The sequence below is a fragment of the Hyperolius riggenbachi genome, chromosome 5, assembly GCF_040937935.1.
Source record: "Hyperolius riggenbachi isolate aHypRig1 chromosome 5, aHypRig1.pri, whole genome shotgun sequence".
NCBI lineage: Eukaryota > Metazoa > Chordata > Amphibia > Anura > Hyperoliidae > Hyperolius > Hyperolius riggenbachi.
The window spans coordinates 29,300,146-29,322,755 of NC_090650.1; the positions used below are offsets into that span (position 1 = coordinate 29,300,146).

At 43.7% G+C, this 22,610-nt stretch overlaps 1 protein-coding gene across 19 annotated transcripts in view; it reads left to right on the top strand.

Annotated features, from left to right (window-relative positions):
- The first annotated feature begins 270 nt into the window (after positions 1-270).
- The window catches only part of LOC137518061 (microtubule-associated protein 2-like), a 261,526-nt gene continuing 239,186 nt past the window's right edge, over positions 271-22,610 (top strand). For all 19 annotated transcript variants that reach the window (XM_068235275.1, XM_068235281.1, XM_068235285.1 and 16 more), the window contains exon 1: positions 271-408. The gene's annotated coding sequence lies outside the window, so the exon portion shown is untranslated. The remainder of the gene's footprint in view (positions 409-22,610) is intronic.

A 22,610-nucleotide genomic window follows, 5' to 3' on the forward strand; every position in this document is an offset into this window, starting at 1 on the left:
CCGCAGCAACATTACACTCGCTGCAGTCCTACCGGCCTCACCTCCTCGTGCAAGGCGCCTTTATCCCCTGCTCTGATTGGCTGTAGACTGCCACTCGTTATCCGCCTGTCTCTAAGTCCCGCCTCTCGCCAGCTGCGGCATTGAGAGTTCTCTTCGCGCCCGCTGATTGGTCGGCGAGCACAAGTTGCGCCGCGCCTTGCCCCGCCCCCTCTCGCTTCTCGCTCTGATTGGCTGAAGCGCCCGGCCTCGCAGCTCATCGCCTCCAGTGATTGGCTGAGGCGTTAGTCTGTCAGCGTCTTCGAGGGGGGAGCGGCCGGTCTGCGGAGGGTTTTGCTGGTCACAGCGGCCGTGTCAAGCAGCGTCTGACAGAGCGGAGCTGAGATTTCCTGACACCGGGGGTGACACACGGTGAGTTGCCCGGCGGGAGGAGAGTGCGGGCGAGGCGGGGCTCCTTGTCTGTGTGGTGGAGAGTGCGGGGCTCCCCACTCTCCTCAGTGTAACGAGGGGCCTGTAGGGCTCACCCCTTCTCCCCGAGGAGATGTGTGGAGCTCCCCCTAATGAAGACGCCCATGTGGGGCTTCCTGCTCCCCACTCTTGTACCTTAATCTCTCTATTCATCTGTTATCAGCTATGTACAGCGCTATGGAAGATGTTGGCGCTATATAGATAAGATTTTCCAATCCTTGCACAATCTGGATTTATTGCACTGCATCACTCCTCCCACAACCTCAGATCAGCAGGATCTAATGACTTGGTCACCCCCCCCCCCCCCCCAGGGTCCCACCTCAAAACCTTTGGAGCCAGAACCTTCTGTCATGCTGCCCCTACCCTTTGGAACTCCTTGCCACACCCAATCAGGACATCTTCATCCCTGGAAGCATTGAAGTCCAAACTGAAAAGCCACCTGTTTGGTCTGCCCTTTTCCAACTATAGCGCAGTCCACCTTCCTTGCAACCATATATTGGTCTGAGGCATAGCTATGTGCTTTGAATACTATGGAAGATAAGAGCTTTATAAAAGTTATTGCATATTATTGTAATAACTAGGGACCTTAGCCTGTTTAATAATGGGCCACGGCCGTCACCGCCACCACCCTGCTGCCTGGCCCCCTGTCTGTCCTGCTCCCGTCCAACGGCTGTCCCTGCGGCACATGCACAGGGATACACATGGACACAAATGCAGAGACATTAGGGTTTTATTATAGAGGATATAACACACTACCACATTGTATGGAGTTAATAACCACTCCATCTAGTCATGTAAATTATGTATACACTTTATTTTTTGAAGTAAAGCTGCCACTTGTTCCTGAGTTGGTCCAAGCCATGCTGTCTAGTCCCTGGCATAGCCTATCACCACTCCCAGTCAGGATGTGGGAAGGGGGTGTGGCAGGGTTACCACTCAGTCCCCCTTCTCTAGGAATCCTCGGAGATGGATGACCTGGTTGGCAAGGAAGGGGGAACTATTGAATAAGTGTACGGGGTTCTAGAGCCTGTACACAAGAACCTGGATGCCACTTTAGTGATGAATAGGTTACAGGACCACTGCCTTTTTTTTTTTTCCTTCTTCTTTCTTTGTTCCAAATAAAGGTGTTTAGTGGCACTAATTATTTCTTACTGGCCGCAGTGCAGTGGTGTACAGTCTCGAATTCTTCTTAGGAAAGTGTCTCTCATGTTTTAGCTCTTATGGCAGCACCTGACTGCTTCGGGCTTCCCATATCTCGGAATCAACTTTATTTGCCATGTTTGACAGGTATCACGCCTGGAAATTGGTCGTGGTATGCATAGCATCAATCATAGGGCATACTGTGTATGCTAGCATGCATCGCCTATAGGCATGGTCAGCGAGATGCTGCATTATGCAAATTTAGGCAATAAAAGTGGACCAATCAAATCCTGCCAAGGTGTCATTTGATTGGTACATTCTCAAGCTGCATACTACATTTCACCTCAGATCAGTGTATTGTCTGAGGCTTTAGACTTCTGGAGAGTGTTCTTGACTTGCTTATTATTATTATTATTATTATTATTATCATCATTGATTTATAAAGCACCAACATATTCTGTGGGGCTGTACAAAGTAAAAACAAAGAACATGGGGTACATAATACAGTCAATGGCATACACCAATATACAAAACACATAGTTGGTGACAAAATACAAAAAACAATACAAGATGTAGAATTGGTAATGACAGTGATAATTGTGATAGATCTTTTCTTCCCCCAACGAGGCATTTTTGTGATGAACTAGCCAGTGTATCTTCTGTGATTGTCTAAACCAAGGGCCCCCAAACGTTTTAAACCGAGGGCCGGGTCAACATACTTCAGACTGCTGGGGGGCTGTAGCATACATAAAATGATGTAGAAGTCTTTGCAGGCCAGACAGTGAAGCATACTCAGGTGACAACCTGCAGTCCAATTGGACAACAGTGTCGCCTGATGTGGAATTTCATTGGAAACCAGCGAATTACTGCTTTCTGGCTTCATTCTATATGTGGACCACCAATATTTAAAGATGTAGCTGGCCGCATCTATAATACATTTGTGTGTCGGGGGCTGGTAAAAAATCCTCTGGGTGCCACATTCAGCCCGTGGGCCTTAGTTTGAGGACCACTGGTCTAAACCTTATATTACTGAGCTCAACAGTACTTTCCACCTTTAAGTAATTGCCATATTTTTTTATTTGGTTAATTCTTATGTTTCTATTTCTGTGATCGGCTCATTCGTTTTGTTTTGTCGCTTAGTGATGGAATGCTTTCTAGCATTGCCAGCTATTTGCTGGTCACCTCAGTCGTGTCAAGAAGCGCCTTACAGATTTTTGGACTTCATAGTGAAAATAACATCACATCAGCTTCAAGATGATTCCAAACTGGTCGGGGCTGCTGTACGTACGCTGGATTCTTTTTGGAGTCTGATTGCTTTTGCTGAACAGATTGTTCTCCCCACTTGCAGGCTAGTGACTGTCAGCCTTGGCCTTGCACTGTTGCGTGAGGAATTAGGTGCCAGTCCCAACTGGGCTATAGGCATCTAAAGGACAACGGAAGTGAGAAGAATATGGAGGCTGCCATATTTATTTCCTTTTAAACACCTACTTACCTGGCATCCCTCATGCAGCTAATCTTGTCAGATCTGACAGTAATGTCAGAAACACCTGATCTGCCGCATGCTTGTTCAGGGTCTATGGTTAAAAGTTGTAGAGGATCAGCTTAAAAAGAAATATGGCAGCTTCCATATCACTCTCGCTTCAGTTGGTCTTTAAGCCTTGAAACGTGCATAGTTAATATGCTACACCCATATCTTCCAGTAGGCACTGCATTGGCAATAACCAATTGCTCATTCCCTTTGTTCAGGCATATAGGCGTTTCTAGTTTGCCCACCCTGATTATTGAGATCATTAGACCCTGACTACATCTGTACAGACTGTCTTGAGCAGCCCCCCTCACTAATTATTACTGCTTATCTTTTGTCATCATACTGGATGTCTTGTGCAGGATCTGACTTCATGGATGACAGAAGGATAGGGTCGCCTGCAAGGTCACCACATTGGGTAGGGTTACAGGGCTCTAATTGAACAAGGCTCTAATTGTGTGGGAATGTAGTTGTAAAGAGCCAGAGCTGTCTGAAGTCAAGGAAAGGAGTGAATTGTGGTTTTACATGAAACTGATGCATTTCCTTGTGTAGCACAGGGTTAAAGTGCAGCGTGACAAGATGCACTATGTCACTGTACAGTTTAATGAAATGACTATAATAATAATAAACTATGGAAAAGGGTGGTGTCGCTGTTATTTGTGGATTATAGAAAGAAGTCTGCAAAGTACTGGGTAGAACAAAGTCATCTGTGCCTGTGAATAAAGGGTTTTTGTATGCCTTCATAATGCAATAGAACACAATGCTTTGTCCCTGGTTTGTACTAGTGGTGGATTGACATGGGCAGCAAAATGAGGAACACCACCTTAGTCCTGTCAGCAACCTATGCTGGCGAGCTTTGATTGGCAGTGATACACTCCGGTGTGTCTATAGAGTACTACTATCATTATGCTTCTTGTCACACCAGGTACACATTTACACATTAAATAAGGAGTGTAGAATTGACAATCCCCTTATTTAGAGCAGATGCAATGAGACTTGGTGGACCGGTCCAGTAGAGCATATGGAACCCCAACCAGTGCGTCTAATCGGGTGTGGAGTTAGTGTTGGGGCAATTTTGGGTACCTGGAGTCAGAGTTGGAGTCGGTGGTTTCATAAATTGAAGAGTCGGATGATTTTTTGTACAGAGATAATGGATGACCAGCACAGGCAGACTTGAAAGTTCTCAAGTGGGTAATGTTCTCAAGTGGGTAATGTCTACTTGACAAAGGATGGAGGCCCGTCCAAAAAGGCGACAGTCCATTGTACTTGGAATCATGCCACGGTGCAACACTGCCTATTCCACCTGGTAGTAGACACACTGCTTTCAGCAGCATGGAGAGCTTTACATACAAGCTAACATTTACATCTGATGGCTTTTACGGATGTTGACTGATTTTTATTCACCAGCTGCAGTAAATAAAAAAACAAAACAAAAAAGCTTTCAAGTCTTCCTGTGCTGGTCAACCATTATCTCTGAGATTGAGGATCCTGTCTGTGTCAGACGGACCGGACCGTGCACGGGTTAGAGGAACTCCAGTGAAAATAATGTAGTAAAAAAAAAAGTGCTTCATTTTTTACAATAATTATGTATAAATGATTTAGTCAGTGTTTGCCCATTGTAAAATCTTTTAAGTCCCTGATTTACATTTTGATATTTATTACATGGTGACATTTTTACTGTTGGCAGGTGATGTAGCTGCTGCATGCTTTTTTGGCAGTTGGAAACAGCTGTGAACAGCTATTTCCCACAATGCAGCAAAGTTCACAGACAGGAAACTGCCAGGAGTACGTACTCTTGTGGGAGGGGTTTCACCACAGTATCAGCCATACAGCGCCCCCTGATGGTCTGTTTGTGAAAAGGAATAGATTTTTCATGTAAAAGGGGGTATCAGCTACTGATTGGGATAAAGTTCAATTCTTGGAAGGAGTATCTCTTTAAATCGTGAAAGAAAGTGTGCTGTCACACGCTTGTTTCAATATGGATGATTTTTGTACAAAATCCACAGCCCTGTTAAGTATTAGACTAAGGAGTCTGAGCCATTTTGGGTACTCGGAGTTTGGGTCGGTTTTTCTAAATTGAGGAGTTGGATGATTTTTTTTTTTTTTTTTTTCTGGCTGTGAGTGAGCACATCTGCACTGGGAATGCAAAAATAAGGTCTATGCATACCCAGTACAGGGAAATGCTTGTGCATGGAGAAAACTTCTATTCTACTGGGCATGCGTGGACTGTACTCGTGTATGCAAAGTGCTGATCCATGCCCGCACTCCCTGCAATACAAAGAGGGATCCAACCTTGGATCAATGGCCTGGAAAAGGATCCATGAAGCCTTTGAACTATCCAGAGTCTTCCCGCCAGTGAAGTATCTAATTTTTGTGCCACTTCAGGATTGCGTTAAACGGTAATGAACAAGGGAGTTTCCTTTTTTTTTTACCCTGCCCACTGAAAGCTACTCCGTCATGCTTCACAGTTGTATCCAACCAACCCACCCTTTGTCCACAGTTCAGTAAGTGTTGCTCGGCTTTAGTTTAGCGATATATCTGTAAACCAGTTGGCCCTCAGATTAGTGATTGAGTCACTATTCCTATGGGCGACAGTCATGCGGATGTGTGCACCCTTTCCATAAGAGAACTCCTGGAAAGTCTCCAAATGTCAACTTCAACTGTTTTGAGGCATCTGTATTGGTCTTCTTCTTTGTTTTGGATTGTTGTCTTCCTCTTAGTGATTTTGTGCTTCCTCTCTATGCATACTTAGTTTACATCTTTTGAGATGATGTCACTCTCACACAATATACTTGTAAGGAAGACCTTCAACTCCATTGCCAAGGAAAAGTCGCCCAGTGGAAGTGGCATGACTAACTTCTTTAATACACTACTTTTCATTGTAAGCTTGCAAAGGACAGGCTCTCACCCTTTTGTGTCTTAGCATTTGCTACTGTGTAGATTTTGATTATCGTTACATTTGTCACTAATGACTACCAATTCTGTATTTTGTACCAACATCGATAGTTTGGATATGTCATTGTATTTTGTCCCCAATGTTTATTATTCTGTATAGTACCACTGAATATGTTGGTGCTTTTTAAATCCATAATATGATACTACAGGTGATTTCCCCTGCTTAGTTTCCTTACCTGGTGTTTTTTGCTTTGTTTGGATTTGTTACTCCAGTTATGTGCTATAGATGGAGAAACATGGATACATGATTTACTGTGAAAATCTGCATTTAGACACACAGTATAAACAGTGTGTTTGCTTTGTTTACAATTTGCTTTGTTTTTCAACTACTTACAACAGTTTATAGAATACTGTAACTTAGAACAACAAAACAGAACATTTTTGTAAATTAATACCACTTTGTGTATGAAATGTAACTGAATTTGTTTGTAAGTAGGGTACTGTCCTGTATTTTGGCAAAATTAAATAATCTGAAAGCTTAAAACCCTGTAGATAATGCTGGGTAAACACCAAGCGCTGCGTAATATGTTGGCTCTTCATAAATACAATAAATACGATAATTTTTTTTTTCCCCCCGATTTTGTTATCTTTTTCTTATCTATTTCCATTCACTTCTATGAGAAATTGATCAGAAATGCGATTGGACATGACAGAAATTGTCTATCGAACCATCTATCTGATGAGAAAACGTATCATGTATTCCCAGCATATGGACTTGATTTGCAATGAAGGGAAGCTTCAGCTCCTGATCAGTTTAGGAATTACAAAGCAGACTATACATTGAAATGGAAAGATCCTTTTTAACAGCGTTAAATTGCATAAAGAGTTTTGCACCGATAATTACATTTTATTTGAACAAAAATTGTAATACCCTATAAAAATTATTTGAACCTCATGGGTGTGCATTGAGGAATTGCAAGAGGAACTGTAGTGAAAATAACAATGAATAAAATTACTTATTTTTTTTTTTTAGTCTTCATTTATAAATTTAGTCAGGGTTTGCCCACTGTAAAATATTTCCTCTCCCTGATTTACATTTTGACATTTATCACTGGTGGTGATTGATCTGTGCAGAATGTTCATTACTGAAAGTTGAAAAAAGCTTTTATTTCCCACATGTCAACGAGGTTCTCGGACAACAATCAGCACTTTGGTCATGACATCACTGTGGGAGGGGTTTCAGCACAATATCAGCCATACAGACACCCCCCCCCCCCCCCCCCCCCCATATGATCTATTTGAGAAAAGTTCAGTGTTCTCCCAAGAATTTTTTTTTCCAGCCAGGTGGCATTAAATAGTAGCCGGGTGGGATGAGATGAGAGAATGCAGGGCTGGTGCTTCTGTGTGCAACTCTGCTTACAGAATAGGAGGTGAGTCGATGAGAGCCGGGTGCTCCCCAAAGCTAGCCAGGTGGAGCACTGGAGCCTGGGGGAGAACACTGAAGTTCAATCCTGGGTTAAAGTTGCTCTAACTCCCAATATCGGTATATTAGCGCTTTATACCGGGCAGTTAAAGAGACACTGAAGCGAAAAAAAAATATGATATAGTGAATTTGTTGTGTACTATGAATAATTACTAGAAGATTAGCAGCAAAGAAAATATTCTCATACTTTTATTTTCAGGTATATAGTGTTTTTTCTAACATTGCATCATTCTATAATATGTGCAGATTACACAACACTCAGCATTCAAAATGATTCTTTCAGAGCAGTCTGTGAACTAATGACCTCTCCTCTGGCAGAGGAAAAGTAAATAGTCCAGGAACAGTTGAGATAATTCAGATAACAGCCCTCTCCACGACTAACTTAGTCAGAGAGCTTAATGGCTTGTTTGCATAGAGATAACAAGTGGAGTTTCTCAACTCTTCCTGTACTGGAAACAATTACTGATGTATCTGATCTTAATGTTTTATTTCTTAGCTGTGCTACACATACAAATCATAATAGCATCATCATCATTTTTTTTTTTTTTCGCTTCAGTGTCTTTAAACATAAGCACAGGGGGAACAGTAAAGTCTTTGGGCAATTCTAAAAGTATAAATACTTACAGGTTACCTGCCCCACTTCGTGACATCACCCAGTTTGGTAAGTCTCAATGTAGAGCTGCTCATGTAGATAAATCTGCCCCCTTCGCTTTTTTTTTTTTTTTGTCCTAATTTACAGAGTACCGGGTGTTCATGGCATCCCACTCTCAGCGCAGTCTGCAGTAGGTTTGTGCCGAGCTATGGAGGGAGTTTGCTGGTACTGCTGCCCAGCCCATGTATCGAACATGGCAGCAGCAACGGCCTTCTGGGAACTAGCCAATCGGGTTTAAAGGGAACCTAAACTAAGGATATGGATTTTTCCTTTTAAAATTATACCGGTTGCCTGACTCTCCTGCTGATCCTGTGTCTCTAATACTTTTTAGCCACAGCCCCTCAACAAGCATGCAGATCAGGTGCTCTGACTGAAGTCAGACTGGATTAGCTGCATGCTTGTTTCAGATGTGATTCAGCCACTACTGCAGCCAAAGGGTTGACAAGCAACTGGTATTGTTTTAAAGGAAACTGCCATATCCCTCTCAGTTTAGGTTCCCTTTAAGCATTGCTGGTTGCAGCAGGTATCAAAGGGCTGAAGGTTGTACGTACATTTTACTTTGCACTGCTTCCATGTTTTATAAGGGATTTGTGTTAACAGAAATTTGAAAGAAAAACTTTATAAAGTCTCTGTGGCGATTAGTACTGTGGGCCATTCTCCAGTTTACTGCATTAGTTAGACCAGATAACCCTTTTATATTCTGTCACAGTGAAGTTTATCTTTTTAGGCAGGGGTATTCGTGAACTTGGCCACAAGGCTACATTTCAGCATCAAAGCCATGTGAATTGGTCATGTTCCCACAGTGGTGGATAATGGAGGACACAGCACCCCGTGACCAGCCTCTGGCATAAGGGAGGCAGAATTTGTCCTGTGCGATTAATGTTCAAAGTCACCCTAAACACTCCGCTACGTACTATTTGTGGGCATAATTATCTAGTGACAAGGCCTCATAAGCATATTAGAGGGAATCCTCAATACATCCAGTAACGGGGGCATCTGAGGACACAACGGCAATCTGGCTTTATTGTGCACTAGCAGGAGATTATAGATGAGCTTCTTCATTCATTACTGGCGGCTGTATGGAGGCCACAGTGATCAGGATAACTTTGCTGTGGGATTCTATACTCTTGAGTTAGATTTTATAACAATCAGTTTTTACAGCACTTCATATCTACTTCACAAGTGATGGTTACTATTATAACTGAAGCTAGCAGATGTTCAGTAAGGCTTAATTCACACTGCAAATTGCAAGACCGTGCTTTTTTTTTAAATGCCTTTTTAAAGTGATCCTGAGGTGAGTCATATGGGGGCCTCCATATTTCATTTTAAGCAATACCAGTTGCCTGGCTATCCTGCTGATCCTCTCCCTCTAATACTTTCAGCCGTAGACCCTGAACAAGCATGCAGCAGATCAGATGTTTCTGACAATATTTGCTGCATGCTTGTTTCAGGTGTGTGTGAGTCAGACACTACTGCAGCCAAATAGATCAGCAGGGCTGCCAGGCAAATGCTATTGTTTAAAGGATACCAGAAACGGGGAGCAGGCATATACTGTCACCTGTCCTGATGCCTAACACTCCCCCGTACTCCACCCCCCCCCCATTTTTTTCTGAAATGCTCCTCCGGCAGTCTCTTCCAGGTCGCCGGAGTTGGCCACGGCTGTGGAGGTGCTGGTTGGGCTGTGCGCGTCCTGTGCACACCTGTGGCCAGGGGCCCACTGCGCATGCTTATGACGTAGTGACCTCATACACATGAGCAGTGCGCTCCCGGCCATAGGATGTGCTCAGCCCGGCAGTAGTGCCCGACTCTGGCAACCTGGAAGAGGCTGTAGGAGGAGCACTTGGGTAGAATATGGGGGCAGAGAGAATGGGGGAGGGGGAATGGTGGGCATCAGGACAGGTGACCGTATACAGTGTTCTCCCCAGAAATGTTTTCCAGCCGGGTGGCATGATAAAGTAGCCGGGTGGGGCGAGATGAGAGAATGCAGGGCTCACTCTATGCAAAATTCTGCTTACAACAGATGAGATGAGCCGATGATACCACCAGCCGGGTGGTCACCAAAACTAGCCGGGTGGAGTACCCGGCTAAAAGAGCTGGGGAGAACACTGCGTATATATGCCTGCTTCTTCAGTTTCTCTAGGTTGATTCAGCTCTGGTATCCTTTAAAGGGAAATTAATATAGCAGCCTCCATACCCCTCTCACCTCAGGTTCACTTTAAAAAATGTTGAGTCTTGAGGAGAAGTTTCCTTTATGGACAAAGTGGAATCAGAGGGAGTTAATTTGTTGGGTTCTTACGTCTAGCAGGTAATATGTGCCTTAGGGCTTGTTTCCACTAGTGCGGCGTGCGTCTCGTAGACGCACACCGGCACTGAGCTGGTGGGCGGGATTGCAGGCGTATCCCATGAGCCGTGCCATGCACGGCTATGGGAATCGCAGCCTCCGCCGCAAATTCTGTAGGGGGTTCCGGCCGAATCGCTACTGCAAGCGATTCGGCCGGTGGCGCAGTTATCCCCTATGGCAGAGTTTCCCCGCGCGATTTGCCTTCTTGGGAAACTCTGCGGATTCGCGGCCGTTTCCGCGAGAGTGGAAACGGGCCCTTAGTTTGGCATGGTTCTTGGGACCTGGACTCTGTTCCTCCTAGAAATGGATCTATATGGAGTTTGTTTTGCTTCTGTTATGTTGCTTTCCTTCCTCTCTGCAAGGACGTCAAAGTAGTGTGTTTGTAATAGGTTCCTAGGCTTGCGTCTGGAAAACTGATTCCTGTGGGAATTTTTTGCATAATGATTTTTTTTTTTTAATATAATAATGCACAGACTTTAAGTATTACCAACTACTTATACCGGATTTGCTTCTATTTGGATTCTATAGTATATGGTTGGCAGTGAGGTGGATGAAATGGCACAGTGGAAGTCTTCAGTAGGTAATATCTGGGTGCCTTTCCATAAAGTGATGCAACAGTGCGATGTTTGGAGAAATGTTCTCGTCTCCTGTCCTCTGTTGGCTTGCATTGTTCCCTCTCCTTCTGCTCCAGTTAGTATGTGCTGTGCTGGCACTCCTAATGAAAACTCCACAGACTTCATAATTCAGCAAATGAACGAGACTTTAGCATTGTTTCCTAAATAGGATGTTATTAGAGATCTGGCACCCCATGGGGCTGATGTTTTAACACTTTGTGTTCAGTTTTCTTTGTTTATGTACAGACTACCCAGCTAGCTCAGTGGTGAACCAGAATTTCTAGGAGTGTGTAAGGGGGCTGCAAAGGGCCAAAAAGCCCTCCTACTAAAATGTTAGGAAAAACAAGTTTGCCTTCTTAAAACAGAAGGTATTTTCAATAATTCAGGTTCGAGCGAGTATATGTCTCCCATAATGCATCATTGCTGAATATGTAAATCATCCTTTTGTTGTCCCTGTAAGATAGCCACACCTCCGGAACCGCTGGAATGCGATGTGTAAGCTTAATTGTACAGAGCCACAATAATCCAACATGCATACAGACTGTTTCTGATTGGTTGATCCTCATCAGTGCATGGCATAGATTAATGTGGCTCCATGGAGTAGAACTTGACATACCCAGAGTACCAACTATGAAGGCTAGTCCATACTGGGCGCTTTTTCCAGCACTTTTTTATCAGCAAAGCGCTGCTCCTAATGGATGTGTGGATACATTCACACTGAAGCGTTTGTGATCAATCACAACCACGCTGCATGCATCGTTTGGGGGGGGGGGGGGGGGAGATCGCGCTGTGATTCTTGTTCTCTTGAACGAGAATCACAAGCGCAAATCACAAGATTTGGGCTGCCGAATTGCGGACGCAAACTCGATTGGTAAAGCACCCATTGTGAACTGGCCCTGACTGTAATTGAGCTGTGCTTATCTTACTGCAAGGCAGCCTGCTTGTTGTAGCCAACATTTTTGCATTGTCCAGAATGTCCCCGGCTCCTCAGAAAAATACCTTTCTTTAGGAAGGTTTTGTGGTAAACTATGTGCTTATGTGTGCATGATTCTGTCTACACCTGGAGTGTCGGCAGCTGTCATGTATGTGAATTATAGCAGCCGTTGTTGTTGTGCTTAGGGCTGTAACTACATGCGGCTCTGCAGTTAGCTGACCTGAAGGTGAACAGGTTGATGTGACCATTTCCTTCCCATGTGATTGAGGGCAACACTTGTGCTCAGGATTATGTTGTCAGACAAGGGAGTAGCAAGTTTAGATGATCGGGCAGGCTGAGGTAGCTTCCCCCCTGAGGCTTTCCTGTCACTTCTGAGCTGGGACGCTCAGCATTCTCTAAGTTTTGTTTTCCGCTCAGACCAGATCAGCAATGTGGTGGAATTGTTTTTGGACTGTCGGTTCAGGTCTTGGTGTGTAGACTGCAGACTGGCCCTGGACTTTAACCTGCAATGCTGTATGTAGATAAACGTAAGCCTTTCTGTTATACTTATAGGTAAGTTCTCTCTACATGAGTCAATTTGAAAACATTAATTTCTAATTAATACTCTGGCTACTAGTTGAACCTTGGAAAGGGGGATTATGCACCATGGCAATACATTTGCATGCAAGTCACAATTTTTAGCATCTCCATTCGTTGATTTCCCCTCCCTCCCCTGTTGCTCAGAAACTGAGCAACATTTTATAGAGGTATCTCACCTAAAGTGATGACATGATTGTTTTGGGCAGCCAAAGTCCAAGGTGTGTCCTGAGCCTTAAGCCCAATCTACACGATACGATTCTTTATACGATTCGATTACGATTCTATTTACGATCCAATTAAATCCGACATGTCCGATCAGGATTCGATTCAATTTGATTTGCCATTGCAAAACAATGGCAAATCGAATTGAATCCTGATCGGACATGTCGGATTTAATTGGATCGTAAATAGAATCGTAATCGTATCGTGTAGATTGGGCTTTAGGCCCCTTTCACTCTATATAGTAGTGCATTGCGCTGCAACACAATGCAGTATTTCCAGTACAACACAGCTGTACACTTTTAGACCAGAGACACACAGAGCTTTTCTGACAATCGGCACTGTCTGCGTGGAAAAAAAAAACCACACTCCCATTGATTAGGATTAAAATCGGGGCGAGATCGCTGATGGACTGAAAAGTGCTCAGTGTGTCTCAGGCCTATAGGACAGTGCATGCGTCTGCGTTCAGGGCTATAAATTGCAGCAGCGCTATACCGCATCAACTGTAGTGAAAATTACAAAAAATATCTTTTTCAGTACTAATAAATTTAGTGTTTGCCCATTGCCCCCTGATTTACATTCTAAAATGTATCACAAGTCACGTGCAGCTCTTTGGAATGTTTGATTCTGAGAATGCCTAAGCCAATGAAAATGCCAGCTAAGGTCCAGAGCTTGCCCGCACTTCCCTCTAGGTGTCGCATGGTGGTTTGGGGGCCCCAGTGAGTGAGAGAGACCTGGGGCCCCTGGGCTGTCATGTGGACCAGTGTTTGTGATTGAAAATGCCAGCTTTCCCAGAATGCTCTGGGAGGAGAATTCCTCATAGCCAAACAGCCTACACTAAACAGTACTTGGGAGGGTGTGGGGCTATATACCAATATACAGCAGTGTATGTATAGCCCTAAGAAGAGTTTCTGGTGCTGGAAAAAAGAAAAATAACAGTAATTTTAACAGGGCTGTGAAGTCGAACATTTTTGGGTATCTGGAGTCGGTGATTTCATAAACTGAGGAGTCGGGAGTCAGAGTGGGATGATCTTTGTACCAAATCCACAGCCCTGGTAAGCAGGGATGTGGAGTCGGTACAAAAATCTTCCGAATCCTCAGTTTATGAAACCACAGACTCCAACTCTGACTCCGGGTACCCAAAATGACTCCTTAGCCTAATACTCACCAGGGCTATGGATTTTGTACACAAATCATCCGACTCCAACTTCTCAGTTTATGAAATCGCCAACTCCGGGTACCCAAAATGGCTCCAAGTCTTCGACTCCGACTCCACAGCCCTGCTGTTAAGTATTAGACTAAGGAGTCTGAGCCATTTTGGGTACCTGGACTCGGAGTCTGTGGTTTGTTAAAGTGAGGATTCGAAGTTGGATGATTTTTGTACATACTCCACAGCCCTGAATTTTATACTATGTGCCACTTCATTGCCTTTTTAACACTACACACAAATAGTGTGAAAGGGGCACTGGATTAGCATCAGGTGTGGCTGGTTATAGATGTCATTTGTCTTGCCGTTCTAGGCCTTTGAGTGTGATCTTGGATTTCCAGACTTTTTTTTTTCTTTCTTTTTACTATTAACGTTTATTAAAGTCGAAAAAAGGGAACATACAATATATAGCATTTTAATACATACTGCATAGAGATAGCAGAAGAAAAGTATCCATATCATTACATTTCAAGTAAGCAGAAATGGAAAAACCTGAAAATTGCATAACGGTAACACATCAGGCGTAATAGAAAGCTAGCAAGGTGATGGCCAGCCATGCTAGCCAAGCAAAGGGAGAAAACAGTAGTAGCCATACATTGGTCAGAAATTAACCTTAAAGTGAACCTCCGGACTAAAAATCTACTCAGCAGAACTGAAAAGGCTTGGCGTTTCTTTAACAGTTTCACACCATCAGAACTTTGTTTTTCTTACCAAAGCATCATTTTTTGCTGTATTTTTATCTAAGCTCCACCCATCAAAGAAAAAAAGCCCAGGCTTTTTTCCCTGATGCTGTGCAGAGCATGATGGGATTTCCTATGTTGTTGTTCACGTTGCATAGCAACTGGGAGGGGTGATCAGGACACAGGACAGTTGGAACTGTGTATCATACTCCCTGTCACCTCATTACAACCAAAAAGATGGCTGCCATCATGAAATCAAACATTTGCCTGTTCTTTTAAAACAGGGTGGGTAAGAGATTATATTACTTATCTATTTTAATTAACATAAGTAATGTAACTTAATGAAAGTATGTTTGTTTAGGCTGAAGTTCCTTTTTAAATATATATGGTAGGTTCATCAAAATTAGAATAAAAATATCCTCGCCAAATTTGGGGAGCTAACCGACAAGTCAAAGGAAGAGGAAAATGAGGGAGAGCCTCATAGAAAACAGAAATCATAAATGGAGTAAGGAGGAAGATCAACTAGTTTAGCCGTCCTGGGTCTATATAACTCTCACATTTATCTAAAAAGTGGTCTTGAGGTTGATAGTGGACCCAATTATGAACCAGTAAGAGATTTGTATGTATCAGAATATTGAAATTCAACCCATGTAGCCCAGATGAAGATGTCGGTCCCTTTTCATTAGAAATTGCTACCTCCAGACTTTTTACAGTTGTGAATGATCTGACTGCAGTGATCAGCATTGTAATCTCTTTGCTGCTACGGTAGGAGAGCACATGGCAGCACGTTTAGTGGAGTCACTGTGTAAGCTGAGTGTTGGAGGGAGCCCAGTCTTGGAGAAGAGCTTTTTGAGTGTTATTGATTAGAATGCTTCCTGGGCACCAGACACCTATGACTGTGTGGATGTAATTGATCTGCTTGCTATATTTGAGGCCTGACTGGGGAGACTATGAATGCTGCTGTGTTTAGGAGAGGCAGCGTGCATCTGTTATTTGGCTGATGACACACAGCTTCCATGTGCAGGCGTGGCTGGCTGCTTCCTTCTGTCTGTGATGAGACGAGTATTGGCTCCCTGCACCAGTGGTCAGGCGGGGATAACTGGAGCATGACATCAGAGTATGAACACTGATATTGCTGTCATAGAGGGCCAACGTCTATTGTTCATAAACAAATTATCTAACTAGTGCTCCTCTCAAGCAGACATCCGTCTCTGTATAAATTACCTGGATTTGTATACAGTATGCATTTAATTTCGAATGTTAAAACTTGGAGAACCCGGGCTTCAGAAATTGATGCTTACCTAAGGAGAGGGAAGCCTCTGGCCTCCTGGTGAGGCTCGCCTAAGGAGAGGGAAGCCTCTGGCCTCCTGGTGAGGCTCGCCTAAGGAGAGGGAAGCCTCTGGCTCCTATTCGACAAGCTCTTTTGGAATGTTTCGGGGGTCCTGGCACTAGAACTGTGGACAGCAGGAGGATCCAGGATATCTCTGGATTCTAGAGGCTTCCTTCTACTTGAGTATCAATGTAATTTTTTTTTCCCACCCTCCTCACAGGTTTCACCTGGATTCAGAACTTCCTCTCTGTTTTTAAAAAGATAAGCAACAGCATAATAACCTTAAAGAAAATGTCCTTGTTACAGCTTGTAGAACTACTATTGAGATTCCGCAGTGTTTTTTTTTTTTTTTTTTTTTTTATTCTCCTGGTTTGCTGAGAGCACAAAAAGGGGTTAACCTTCTATGTTTACATAGGACCTCAGAACTCTGCAGACAGCTGGAAGCTCAAAATACACTGGATCATTACTTTCTGAGGAAGGAGAATTTGACAGAATTGGTCTATTCTCTATAAAAACACACACTGGGTGGACACAGTGGAATTCTCTGTCTTCCATCTCTCCTGTGTAAGAGTTTAGTTGTGCTTAAAGCAGGAGGCAATGCCTTGAAATAAGTAAATGTATGTGTCAAGGGACAGCACAGACCTTTTTGTAAGGGTTTACATTACAAAAGCTATATTGAGACCAGGGGGTATAGAGAACTCACAAACCAGATGTAGACTGTGAAAGTGTTCATGGTTGTGCAATATTCATCTGTACTACATTTTTGTAAGCTAAAGCCCCAGCTTGTATATCCGCTTGCCCACGTGTCACTTGCTGTGAATGAGCAGGTGTTGTGCAGTGTTAGGTTGCTGCATCAGTCACAGGAGTGTTTAGTCAGCTTTTTCCCCCCTCCCCACCTAGGAAACTGCATTAGATTATTGTTGTACATTGTATATATGAGGAAATCTGTCAGCTATAGAGCTATTTAGGGTGGCCATATACTAGTTGATCTGCCACCAGATCGACCATTAAGCTGAATACTCACTCTTCCTATCTGTGGGAACAAACAATGGCACATGATGGTTGCAAACAGGAGGTCAAACGAGGGAGGTTAGAGTCTTAAAGGGAACCCAAGGTGAGAGGGATATGGAGGCTGCCATATTGATTTCCTTGTAAACCATGCCAGTTGCCTGGCAATCATGTTTATCTTCTGGCATAAGAAGTGTCTCAATCAAAACCCTGGAACAAGCATATGGCTAATCCAGTAAAACCTCAGTCAGCTGAGTTAGAGTACCTGATTTTCTGCATGCTTGTTCAGGGTCTATGGATAAAAGCAGTATAGACACAGGATGACTGCCAGGCAACTGAAATTGCTTAAAAGGAAATAAATATGGTAGCCTCAATCTCCCTCTCGCCTCGGGTTCCCTTTAAAGATCCGCTCTGTTGTGACGCCCCATTATCGCAGTGTGTCGCAAAATGTGGTTCATGTAATTGCGTGCATGTACATGTTGCGAGATTGCGTAAACGATCCATCATCGCTCAAAAAATTGCTCGTCATTGTAAAAATCTCTAAAAACCACGTTGACTACGAGCCTTTAGACAATCCCGCTCTGGTCTAATCTAATAAGAGAGGGACCTGTTGCCTCGCTGCACAGGGATTTACAGTAGATTTCAGCATGAAATCTATTCTAAATCTTCTTGCTGCCTCCTTCACAAGTGCGTGTGTCATGTTCAACCCCCCTCCCTTCCACCTTTCTTGCACGTGCGCAGTGTTGCCAGTGCAAATCTGGGCCGCCTCTGGTGTCCGGCCTCCCCGCGGGCGCCTCTGCCACCTGACAGTGCATCTAGTGATGTTGCATGTCTGGTGTCCAGCTCATGTGCCATCGTTGTCCCATTGAAGGATTTTACCACCTTGCACCTGATCAAGCTTTTCTAGCATTCCTAATGGATCCTCTGATGTGATAAAATTATTGGACCGGAAGGTTGAACGGCAAATGAACTTCTCAAATTCAACCTTTGCAAGAGTTGATTGGTTCATATTCAAGCTGCAAACCTTCTTTATACAAAACGTGCATAACCCTGCATCAATTTTGCATCTGTTTCTGTCCCTAGTCACTATTGTCACATCCAGTTGAGCTACTTTACAAACTGACATTCAAATATCATTTTAATATGTATTTTAGTACATTACAAAACAATATATTTTTTTTTTTTTTTTTTTTTTTTTTTTTAAGATGAGCTGTAATTTGTTTAAACAAGTGCATTTGAGTGTTAACCCATGTAACGATTGTCAGCTCCTGTACCAGTTCTACATGAATGGAGTGGGTGACAGGGTAGTGTGTCAGATTCCTGGACAGGAGCTTTTTGTACCCAAAAGCAGATGCCTCCTTAATATTGCTTTTAACTTATTCTCTGATTGACAGGATGGTTTAAAATCTATTCTGATTTTTGTTGTTAATCCCCTCCACCCAACAGGACTGCTGCTACTCACCATTGACTTAAAATACACTCAGCTGTTAATGGAGCACTCTGTAGCTCTTGGGTGGCTCTTGTTTGTCCTGAGGGTTGTCCGATTACGGCTGCTACTCCATGGACAACCGGATATGTGTAGGTTGCCTACTGTCGCTGCTCTCTGGGGAAGTGTGCAGCAGCTGGACACATTACTGTTCTAATTGATGCTGTCCTGACTTATAATATAGCAGCAGCTATAAGCACTTGCGAACTTTCTAGAGCTCTGCTTACAAGTTTATAAGAATCGTGAATAGTATTTAGTCTGAGCATTGTGAGCTTAGGCTTACATATACAACTTTTCTCTGTCACAGTTGCTAATAATGTTGCCAGTAGTGAGCAGCTTATTGTGGAGCTGGAGATTGGGAACTGCATTATGCTAGTCAGATCCTGTGTGGTTTTTGGATTTGCCTACAACACCCAATGACTCCATACTGGCTGTTGAAGGATGAGCCCTGTACTGGATGATGTAAGAATATGTTCCTCTGCCAAATATACCTCTTTACAACTTGTCAATGCACATCATTCCTCCGCTCAGATGCAAATGAGACTGATGATCATTTATCAATTTTAAAGCACAAGAAAAGTAGCCGAAGTATACCAGTTTTGAATATTGTGTGAAAGACCCGCCTACATAAGTGTGTGTGTGTGTGTGTGTTTTTCTTTTTTTTTTTCTCAACTTTGTCCCTACTTATCTTTCATTATGATCGAATTGTATGGAAATCGATGGGCACCCTTAAGGTATCCATATAGCTATTGATGATGGACAATCTCAAGCAAGAGACAGATCTTTCTCCGTTCTAATCTGATCAGAGAAAGATAATTTGGCTGCCCATACGCCGCAGGCCAATTCCTGGTCTATTTCAGCATATCTTTAAGGCAGTGGCCTTGTGTCATCGCCTCTAGCCATGTTCCCACAAATGTTTTTATGTGCCCGTGCATTTATACTTTTACCTGTCATGCCACCCCCAAGTGTCTGCACTGTATTTCCGCATTGGCGCCCCGCGTGACTACCGGAGTATAGCATGTGGGGGGCATGTGTGAGGTCTGTATGCCGGTAGGCACATGGGAAGCACGAGCACCAGGGGCACAAAACATTGGGGGGACAGGGACCCTTTGTCCGCGATTATTGCATGCAGTTACTGCAGCGGGCCCGATTGACCACGTCAGCACGAGATTTCCCAGCATTTCCAGTTGATACATTGGGCCCCAAATCGGTGAAATTAAACGATTGGGCATGCTTGTGGTGGCAACGATTTTCTGGCTGATTGGCCGCCAAGTTAGATGTATGGCCACTTTTTAACAGTTTTGCGTCAAGATCGTTTATTGTCCTAAACTCTTTTTGGCCCATATCATTTAAAGCGGAACTGTAAAGCGTTTTTAAACACATTTGTTTCACCTACCTGGGGCTTCCCCAAGCCCCCAGCAGCCGTCCTGCCCGAGCCGCCGTTCTCCCGCCGCCAGCTAGCTTCGGTTTCGCCACCGGGCCACTGCGCCTGCGCGGCTCTGACCACACGTATCCTTTCTTCACGTCCCCTGCTATTGCAGAGGGTAACGCGATGAAAAGATACGCTTGGCAGGGCCACACTGGCGTCGACTTAGAAGTGCACGGCGGCAGGAAAACTGAGGCTCGGGCAGGTCCGGCGCGGGACAGGACGGCTGCTGGGTGCTTGCAGAACCCCAGGTAACTGAAACTGTGTGTAAAAACTCTTTACAGTTCCGCTTTAAGATCAAGCTGTCCAAGAGAATTGTGTGTGGCTCTGTTAGTTTGTGCTGCTGAAAAATGGCTGAAGTACTGGGCAAGGAATTTTGTGATTTGACACTGGCCTTAAAGAATCACACTCACCGCCCGAAGGGTCCAGCGACTTCCCCTTGACGCCGGTTGTTAAGAGACGCATCTTCCTGGGTGTGATTGGGAAGTCAAGCGATCGCGGTTCTTTGCATGAAGTGGTCATGGATCTTAAAGATCTGATCTGCCGTGACAGTTATCGCCGCATGAGATCATGCACCTGTACCAATCTCGCGTAAACGACCGCTTGTCACTTAAAAAAATAGTTGTCGGGAAAATCGCAAGGTGGGTACATAGCTTGAGAGGTTCTGCAGACAGAGCTGGACTGTAGCTTACAGCTGGACTGTAAAAGCAACACCGGAAACCACTTATCAAATTACTCATCCATTCTATGTAAACAAAACCCACGTGGCCAGAGTTCCTTTTTCATAGCTTCACTCCTTTTTGTTTTTTGGAGTGTTTGTCTGGATTTGTCAATAGTGTTTGCAGTGCAACCACAGGAAAATATTTGTAAAGTTCTTTTCTCCCATAGGACTTAAATAGGAACTCTGGTGTAAATAATGAACTGCTTAATTTTTTTGCAATAATTATGTATAAATGATTTAGTCAGTGTTTGCTCATAGTAAAAAAAATCTTTCCTTTCTTTGAATTACACTTACATTTTTTCCTGCTGGCAGGTGATGTCAGTGGAAGGAGATGCTGCTTGCTTTTATGGAAGTTGGAATCGGCTGCGGTTTCCTTCAATGCAACAAGGCTCCCACAGTGGGATGTCAGTACCTCAGTGCTGTAAGGTGCTGATGTCACTGTGGGAGGAGTTTCACCACATTATCCGCCATACAGAGCCCCCTGATGATCCATCTGAGAAAACGAATAGATTTCTCATGGGAAAGGGGGTAACTACTATTGGGATGAAGTTCAATTCTTGGTTACAGATTCTCGGGGGGGGGGGGGGGGGGGGGGGGAGAATCATTCTGATCCTCTGTCTCTAATACTTTTAGCTGTAGACCCTGAACAAGCAAATGCAGATCTGATGTTTGACAAAAGACAGAGGGAAGGGAGCACTGACCAGCAAAAAAAAGAGTAATCAGGGTGTCAAAATCCCACCCCAGTGCCTTCTGGGGTGTACAGTCAACTGGCACACAAGAGGACTGGCACCGCTTAGGGCCTGTTTCCACTACACGCAGAATGGATGCAGAAAAACTGACTCCAATGAATACCTATGGGAAAATCTCTCCTCAGTGGAAACCGGTTCATAGGCATTCATTGGAGTCAGTTATTCTGCATTCAATCTGCGTGTAGTGGAAACAGGCCCTTAGTGTAATTAACCGGTTCAGCACCGCAGTCCGAAAATCTCATGCATCCGAGCAACGTTCACCTCCCATTCATTCGCCTATAACTTTATTGCTACTTATCACAATTAATCTATATCTTGTTTTTTCCGCCACTAATTAGGCTTTCTTTGGGTAGTACATTTTGCTAAGAATATTTTTTTTCTAAATCTATTTTAACAGGAAGATTAAGAAATGAGAAAAATTAATTATTTCTCAGTTTTTGGCCATTATAGTTTGAAATTAATATACGCTACTGTAATTAAAACTCATGTATTTTATTTGCCCATCTGTCCCGGTTATTACACCGTTTAAACGATGTCCCTATCACAATTTATGGTGCCGATATTTCATTTAGAAATAAAGGTGCATTTTTTTTTAATTTGCGTCCATCACTATTTATAAGCTTATAATTGTGTTTTTTTTTTTTTTTTTAACAGTGTATGTGGGTAATTTTTGGTGTGGGAGGGAACTGCTAATTTTAAATGTAATTTTTTTTTTTTAATTTTTTTTTTTTTATTATAAATGTATGTGGGTGCAGTTTACTATTTGGCCACAAGATGGCCACAGTGAAAAAAGTCCTGGATGCGAACGATCTCGCATCCAAGAACTAAAATGCTGGGGAGAAGTTTCCTGGGGGCAGAAGATAGATCGGTGAATGGGAATTATATTCCCATTCACTGATCGGGGGCTAGCGGCGGGCAGCGGGAGCGCGCCCGATCGCGCGCACCAGCCGGCGGCGGCAGCAGTGCCTATCTGGACGAGGAAGCTCGTCCAGATAGGCCGAACTGGATAAGGCTCTTTATTCCATGTGGGTGGCAGCAGTGACAGACCGATGTTTCAGGTGAGACACCCTTTATCAAACTGCAAGAAGCTTCTTGCAGTTTGATAGTGTCTCACCTGAAACATCGGTCTGTCACTGCTGCCACCCACGTGGAATAA